The sequence below is a fragment of the Rattus norvegicus genome, chromosome 14, assembly GCF_021556685.1.
Source record: "Rattus norvegicus strain SHRSP/BbbUtx chromosome 14, alternate assembly SHRSP_T2T, whole genome shotgun sequence".
Lineage (NCBI taxonomy): Eukaryota > Metazoa > Chordata > Mammalia > Rodentia > Muridae > Rattus > Rattus norvegicus.
In genome coordinates, this window is record NC_141547.1 from 102,206,288 (window position 1) to 102,214,982 (window position 8,695).

The following is an 8,695-nucleotide window of genomic DNA, read 5'->3' on the forward strand; positions in this document are numbered from 1 at the left end:
TTTTTTTTTTTTTCTTTTTCTTTTTTTTCGAAGCTGGGGACCGAACCCATGGCCTTGTGCTTGCTAGGCAAGCGCTCTACCACTGAGCTAAATCCCCAACCCCCAGAAATCTTTTTTTAGACAGGATTGTGTTGGCTATTCTGGGTTTTTTGCTTTTCCATATGAAATTGATCATTGTTCTTTCACAGTTTGTAAAGTATTGTGTTGTAATTTTGATGAGAGCTGTGTTGCATTTGTAGAGTGATTTTGATAAAATGGCCATTTTTACTGTATTAATCCCACTAATCCATGAGCATGGGAGATCTTTCCATCTTCTGATATCTTCAATTTCTTTCTTTGAAGACTTGAAGTTCTTGTCATACAGATCTTTCACTTGCTTGATTGGAGTTATACCAAAATATTTTATATTATTTGTGGCTATTGTGAAGGGTCTTGTTTCCCCAATTTCTTTTTTAGCCCATTTATAGGTTGTATAAAGGGGGTCTACTTCTTTTTTTTAAGTTAATTTTGTGCTCAGCCACTTTGATGAAGGTGTTTAACAGCTGTAGGAATTCTCTGATAAAATTTTTGGGTCACTTACATATATTATCACATTAATTTATAGTGTGTGTGTGTGTGTGTGTGTGTCTGTGTGTGTGTAAATTAAATGTATTCTGCTGCTTTAGAGAGCCCTCACTAGAACACTCTAAAACACACTCTGAAGAGGTGAGGAGGAGGCTTACCAGAGGTAAACAAATACATCTTGTTTGAAACCAAGGTCTTCCTGAACACTCTCTCCTGTCAGTCCCATTTAGTCCCATTTAGATTGCAATAATACCCAGTATTATTGTATGTATTGCATGTATTGTATTGTATTGTATTGTATTGTATTGTATTGTATTGTATTGTATTGTATTGTATTGTATTGTATATGTATTGTATATATTACCAGCAATACCCTGGTGCAGAATCTCTTCTTACATCTAATGGTATCTATATATAGTGTGTACTTGATGGGTTTTATATTGGACTCTGTATGTCAGTTGCTTTCTGAAGAAACTTACAGAAGAAATGAATACCAATAATTATTTAAATTGTAGTTTTATGTAAGAATGGACTTTTCAGTGTTTTAATGTCCTCCCTTATCCTACTTCCTCATGATGTATAATATTATGATAGTGTTAAGGGCTAGTGAAATTGCTCATTAAACCTATGACCTGAGTTTGAGAGCCCTGTGACCCTTATGGTAGGAAGAGAAAACTGACTCCTACAAGTTGTCCACCAGCCTCCTCCACACGTGGGCCATGGCAGATACACACACACACACACACACACACACACACACACACACACACACACACACGTAATAAAAAATTTAAAAATGATGTTGACTTATTGTGATGACTAATTTTAAGAAATATTTTTAAAATTTTTATTAGCTTATTTATTGGTGTGTGTGTGCAAAAGACAACTTTTGGGAGATTGTTCTGTTCTTCCTTCTTGTGGATTTCAGGAATTGAATTCAGGTTCTCTAGCTTGGCTGCAACACTTTTACCAGGTAAGCCATCCTGACAGCCTTTATCTCTTCAGCTCTTTATCTGAGTTAGTTTCAGTATAATCTCTGTTTGATAAAGTTACTAAATGAATTGATAACTCTAAAACCTAATTACTTTCAGGAAATAACTAACTTCAATACTGTAAACTCTAGTGAACATAAAATCGAAGTTTATGTTTGAAAATTTAGAATGAATTCGTTGTGCTCAAATCATGACACTCCCTTGAGAGACTAAAATTATCAGCAACACTTTATAAATGAAAAAGCAATTGTTGAAAAGAATTAAGAACTCAGTGAAATTAGAGCCAGAAATTTTTGGTTCCTGTTGTTGCACCAAACCATAGACCACAGGCAACTTTCAGAATCCAGCCACAAATTTTTAAAAATTTCAAGATAACCTAAATTAGCTAATACACATTATTAATATTCAATCATCTTTCACATTTAATGAAATAATTTGATATATTTAAGCTAAGGGATGAAAACACATTTCAGTCTTCAGTTACCTAAGCTAAGAAATAAAATAAAGGTAAGAGAAATAAGAAAGGAAGAGGCCAAATTATCCTATTTGTAAATGGTATGATCTTAAGTTTCAAAGACTCCAGAAAGTTCTCAGAGCTAACTAAAACTTTCAGGAAAGCAGCAGGCCACAGAACCAAAGCTCTAGCATTTCTATAGACCAACAATGAGTTCTTCAGGCAGACAAGGAAATTCCATTTATATTACCTTCAAAACACCTAGGGATGAACCTACCCGATGAGGAGAAAGGCCTCTCCAACAGAAACTTTAGACACAGAAGAGAGACCTGAGTTTGATCCCAAGTATCACACCAAACTGGTGCATTAGCTGGATCCTCTGGAAGGACAACTGGTACCCAGGAGCCACAGCTCCACCCCCTTTTGGGGAAGCTTTGTGTTTCTTTTTATGTTGTTTTTGGGTTTGTATCAAAACAATGTTACCCTCCTGAAGCAAGTTGGGGAATATTCCATCTTGCTTTATGTGGTAGAAAAGTTTGAGTATATTTGGTATTAACGCCTTAAACATGTGGTTGAATTCTCCAGTGGGACCCTCTGGAATGGGTGATTTCCTTTCTCAGGAGTTTTTATAATGATAAATACTTTAAGGGCTCTGTATTAGTTAGGGCTCTCTAGAGTCACAGAACTTATGGGCAGTTTCTATATGGAAAGGGAATTTGTTTGATGACTTACAGTCTGCAGTCCAATGGTTAGCAGTGAATGGGAACCCCAAGGATCTAGTAGTTGCTCAGTCCCGCAAGGCTAGTGGATTCCAACAGATGTGCTGGCAAGTAAGTGCAAGCAGGCAAAGAAGAGCCGATCTTCCTTCTTACAATGTCCTTAAATAGGTGTTCAGCAGAAGGTGTGGCTGACCTTCAACTCAGACATCTCCCTGCTTTAGTCTTCTGGGATTCATAGTCACTATGCCTCAAGATCTCCATGCCAAGATCTAGGTCAGAAATTTGTATCTCCCAGACTCCACACGTGTGCCTTTCAGTTCTGGATTGTAGTTTATTCCAGATAGAGTCAAGTTGACAACCAGGAATAGCCACTACAGGCTCCAAGATGTCTTCAGTTGTTTAGTTTTTCTTGACTGGGTTTTAGTAGTTTGTGAGTTTCATTTTTTTCTTCTCTCTCATCTTTTTTCTTTTCTATTCCTCTCTCTCTCTCTCTCTCTCTCTCTCTCTCTCTCTCTCTCCTCCCTCCCTCCTTCCCTCCCTCCCTCCATTCTTCCCTCCCTCTCCCTTCCCCTCTCTCCTCCTCCTCCTTCTTCCTCTCTCTCTCTCTCTCTCTCTCTCTCTCTCTCTCTCTCTCTCTTTCTCTCTCTTTCTCCCTTCTCTCTTTTTTTCTAAGGGCAGGTTCTTTAAATAGTTCTTGCTGTCCTGGAACTCTCTATGTAGAGCAGGCTGGCCTCAAACTCACAGAGATCTACCCACTACTGCCTCTGGAGTGATGGGAGCAAAGGCAAAAGCCAACGTACCCTGCCAAGTTGTCAAGGAATGCTTCTGCCTTTTCAACGTTGTCAACTACAGACTCTGTAATGGCGGTCCTGTTTCTAAGATAAATTGTGCCTGCTCTTCACAATCCTTGGGATTCTTGTTACTGCCTTCAATTAGGCTGATTGATTGTTTTCAAAGCTTGATTTAGTTAATTGATTTTCTGGGATTTTTTCCCTACTAAACTCCATTTATTTCTGTTCTTCATTTTCCCCCCTACCTCTTTATGCTTTCGGTTAATTTTTAAAATAGATTATATTTTATGTATTCTTTGATGATACATGCTAACAGCACAACTTAATTCTATGCTCCCTAACTGCTCCCCCTTACTCCTCGAAAGAATCCCAAACTCCTTCTGCCCACTTTCCTAGGGCACCCCAGCAGCTCTCCTGCTCTGTGCTCCCTACTGAGTTAACCTGGTGCTGCCTTTTGGAATGCTGCCTGCTGTGTGTACTTGATCCTGTGTAGGTAATCATAGATGCAGTGAGCTCAGGGGTGCAGTGGCCATATTTCCTCTTCCAGGACAGCCCTCCTCCCCCACCCCCATCCCATGATGTCTCCATTCTCCCCTCTCTTCTTGTATGATGTTCCTTGAGCAATTGAGCAGGTTACAGGGTGCTAATGGAGATGCCCCAATTAAGGCTGAGCTATCAACTACATTCATTCTCAGTTAAGGGTCTCTGTATTGACTGCAGAGAACTTCTCTGGTCAAGCTGAGGGGAGCACCAGCCTAGAGGGAGAAGCAGAGTTGTTTGGATGGCAAATTGACAACATGTTCTTGACCAGAACTTGGTTTCTCCCTAGGGCCTGTGACCTCCCGAGCCATGGGCTTTACACCAGGTTCCTATGCCAGGCCTGAATCACTTCCTGTGGGGCAGGCTTCAAATCCAATACAAGCACAGTAAGCAGCCTTCGTGACACTGTTGCAGAGGTGGGCACATTTGCCAGGAAGGCCAGTCTGGCAGTATTCAGAGTTGGCTGAAGGATCCATTGCTGTCTTTTCTCCCCAAAAGACCCACAGAATATTTTGTTTTTCTATATTTTAAGATAGGACTACTGACTTGAGATTTATTTTTTCTAATATAGCATTTAGCATTATAGACTTTCTTGTCTAAGCAGTGGCTTCACTAAATCACATATATCTAGATACATTGTGCCTTTATTTTCATTCATTATATATATTTTTAATTTTTCTTGAGATTTCCTATTTTATTCTTAGAAGCGCATCATTTAGTTTCTAAGTATATGAATATTTTCCTGTTGCCTTTGTTACTCAGCTTCAGTTTAATTTCATAATGGTTAACCCCACCCCTCCCAACCTACCCCCAAACCCCTATTTTTCTCTCCAGTGCTGAGAATTGAACCCAGGGAACATGCTAGCCATATGTTCTGCCACTGATTTATACCCTAGTCCTGGTTCACACTCTTACATTTGTTGAGTTTTATTTGATGGCCCAGGACTCAGTTTACCATGGTGAATATCTCCTTTGAGTGCTTGCCAGAAATGTATACACTGTTGGCTTTTCTGTCAGTTTGCTTGTGTTGGTGACTGAGTTCTACATCTCCGTTGAGATTGGATTTGCGCAACTCTTGCAGTTGTTGAGAATTGAGTGCTGAATTTCCCAACTATAATGACACATTTGTGTATTTATCCTTGCAGTGGGGTCAGAGTTTGCTTCATGCATTTTGTGAATGATGTACTTTATGTGCTTAACGGTTTTAAATTCACTCTGGCAGTCTGTCTCTCCAGCATGCTTAGACCATCTACATTAAAGTCAATATTGAAACGTTTGCTGGATACTTTTACGTCAACTTGGCCCAAGCTAGAGTCATCAGAAAGGAGAAAGTCTCAACTGAGAAGATGCCTCTATAAGACCCAGCTGTAAGACATTTTCTCAATTAGTGATTGATGTACGTGGCCCAGCCCATTGTGGGTGGTGCCATCCCTGGGCTGGTGAAGTCAGCGAGAGGCTGAGCAAGCCAGGGAATGCCTCTGCGTCAGCTCCTGCCTTCAGGTTCCTACTGCGCTTGAGTTTCTGTTGTGACTTTTCTTCAGTAACGGATTACAATGTAGAAATATAAGCCAAATAAATCCTTTCTTCCTAAATTTTCTTTTGGTCATGGTGTTTCATCAAAGCAACAGTAACCCTAACTAGGATACTATGCTTTGACTTTTATGAATTATTTTCTATGTTTTCTCTATTTATATTTCATCTAATTCTCTCTTACTTCAATATTTTAAATAATTCATTTTTGTTGGTTCATGGCGTTTTAGGATATGTTTTTGTATAATTTTCTTCACAGTTACCTAGATATCTCAACATTCTTGCATAGTTATCCTAATCTATCATTATTTAAATATTAAACTTTCTATGTTGTCAACTGGCTGCTAGGAACACAACTCTTTTCCTTGTGGATTGGACATTTGAATACTTGTAATAATGGCATTTCACAGAAGCAATCTAATGACCTGAAGCTTCGTGTAGCTCTCAAAAGGGTGCCTTCTGAATATTTTCAGAGAGACTAAAGATTTTTGTCTTTACATTCTTGCTTCTAATGTTTTAGCATCCACTTTACGTAATCACTTGAAAAAAAATATTTGAGAAACTTTAACTCAAGAATGGGGCAGAGATGGAATGTAATTAAAATTTAACAACGATCGAATAGTTTGAAATGACACAAATGAAGAGTGGTTTCCACTCATGTCTCAGTTAGTAGGCCATGTCTGTCACTTCAGTGCAGTCCCTGAAGTAGAGTGACAGGTAGCTCTCAACAGCAGGTGTCATGTAGGAATGTCAATACTCAGATTTGCAAACTCTGCCAACTTAGTTATTCCTTCCCTAGGTTATGGCGATTCTCTGTATCTATTGACCTGCCTGCCACTCAGACTTTTCTACCTTGCTGTTGTTTGCTGTGGGCAAATTATTACAGCTTTCTTTTGTTCAAGTAGCTTGAAAGCATGTAAGTCTTGTCTCATTTTATCTGAGTATCTTTCCTAATAAGTAAAAGATAATAAGGGGGCTTTAAAATCTCTCATGTGTCCCGTCCTTTAACTCAGCGCCAATAATCCCATTATACTGTTCTATGCCTTAATTACTTGGTTGGACCACAAAACATCAATTGCCCTTAATTCCTGCACCACTCTTTGTCATGCTTGTTCCATGCAATGTCGTGACAATTACATGACACCTAATTACTTTCTTTCCTATTACTATTTTATTAAAAAGATTCTTGTGATACTAATTTTAGGAAGGTCCAACCCTCTCAGACACACCAAGGACAGCACATGATTTTGCAATACGAAAGCTGTAAACTTGAAGGTGTCATATTTTCTCGACATGCTCAAACGTGTAACTGTACACCCAGCAGTAAAAGCACTGCTTTTCTGCACACAGGAAGTGAAATTCAGAAAAAGACTCTTCAGCACCCTGTGCTCTATAAAACACTTTGTATCTAGGTTCAGATAAAAGTTCTTCTCTTTAATTGCTAGTTGGATTACTTCCTATGTTTAGGTTAAAGACTAATTTTGTGAATCTTGTGGTATTTGTGAATATAGTAGTTTTGTTTTGTTTGAGTTAAGGTCTTTCTATGGCTGTCCTGGAACTCTTTGTAGAGCAGGTTGACCTTGAATTTACAGAGATCTGCCTGCCTCTGCCTCCAGAGTGCTGGGAGTGCCACATGCCCAGCAGGAGTGTTAGCTTGATTGGACTGAAGGCAACCTAGGCAGTTAATGAAGGGCCAGAGATAATTAGGTCATGGGGGCTCTGTCCATTGACGGATTTAAAATGTAAATAGGTTGTTGAGCTATAATGGAATGTGGAGGGTGGGATCTAGTTGGAGGACCTGGTGCACTGAGGGCAGGATGTGTTTCTGAGAGCAATTCCTAGTTTTTCTGTCTCTCTTCTGTATGACTATGAACCCTGACATGTCTTCCAGTCATGATCTTTGCTTCACTATAGCCCGAGACACAATGGAGCCAATCAACTGTGGCTAAACCTTTGAAACAAAAACCAACAAAAAATCCTTCCTCCTTTAAATAGGTATTTGTCATGGTGACAAAAGGTGGATCAGAACAGTGGTATTATTGTCACAGGATCTAAAAAAAATGCTCAAGAAATTGCTCTTTTCTTAAGAACCTCACAGCCAAAACTGACTTAAATAATTAACTTTAGTAATGTTAAAGCAGGTAGTCGTTTAAAGCCAGGCTATTGGCAGATTCTGATTGAGTGCATGCCTAATATTATATTTATTATATGATGTGTCCTAATGTAATAATATATCATACACATTATAATATATATGAAAATTAAAAATTAAAGTACAGCATAAAATTGCAATGTCTCCTTTATATAAATAGTTTAGCATAAAGGTCTGAAAAATACTAAGCCATTTTGAAAACATTTTCCTAACCTGGGAGAGAAATATGGCAGTTTGGCTGAAGGAGTGGAGAGTTGTATGACAGACAATGATTGGCTAGTGATTTTGTATCAGTACTGGCTGGGCCTCTAATTCTCATTCTGCATCTTAAACTAAAACAGGATGAGTCCAAGATTTGGCTCATTCACTAAGACCAATGGCAAATGTAACAGGGCCCCAGGTCTTAGCACCTCTCACTCTGTGATGGAAATACTATTCAGTCTGTAGAACTCAGCACGTAGACAGCCCTACCTGTCAAAACTAAAACAAAGATGTAATCTATTAGAGTTCATTGTTTTGGTAAAGTCTCAAAATGTACTAACTTTGCACTCTAGACTCTGTAGTTCCTCTTCTGGCTAACTGGTCTTATTAATTGAAGTAAGTTAACCAAGAACATGGCTTTGCGTTTAAAAGCTCAACCTAAGAAAGGCTCAGTGCTACGTTGGGATCCCAAACATCTAGTGTAGTCACTAGTCAGCTAGTAATGACTTTCTATTGGCTTGAGCCCATCTTCTCTGGAGAATGCCCTACAAGAGGAATCACTGTGCTTAGTTACACAGTGGTTTGTGTATGTATCCTGGCTTATTCTATTTATAAGGTCTCTAGGCCCTACAGCTTTTCCTAGAGTGATAGACACAGTGAAAAAGAGACAAGGGACCTGTAACCATGTGGGAATACTAAAATGTACACTAGACTCATGCTCCAGACCCCTCGGTTTCTTGGTTCCTGTGATC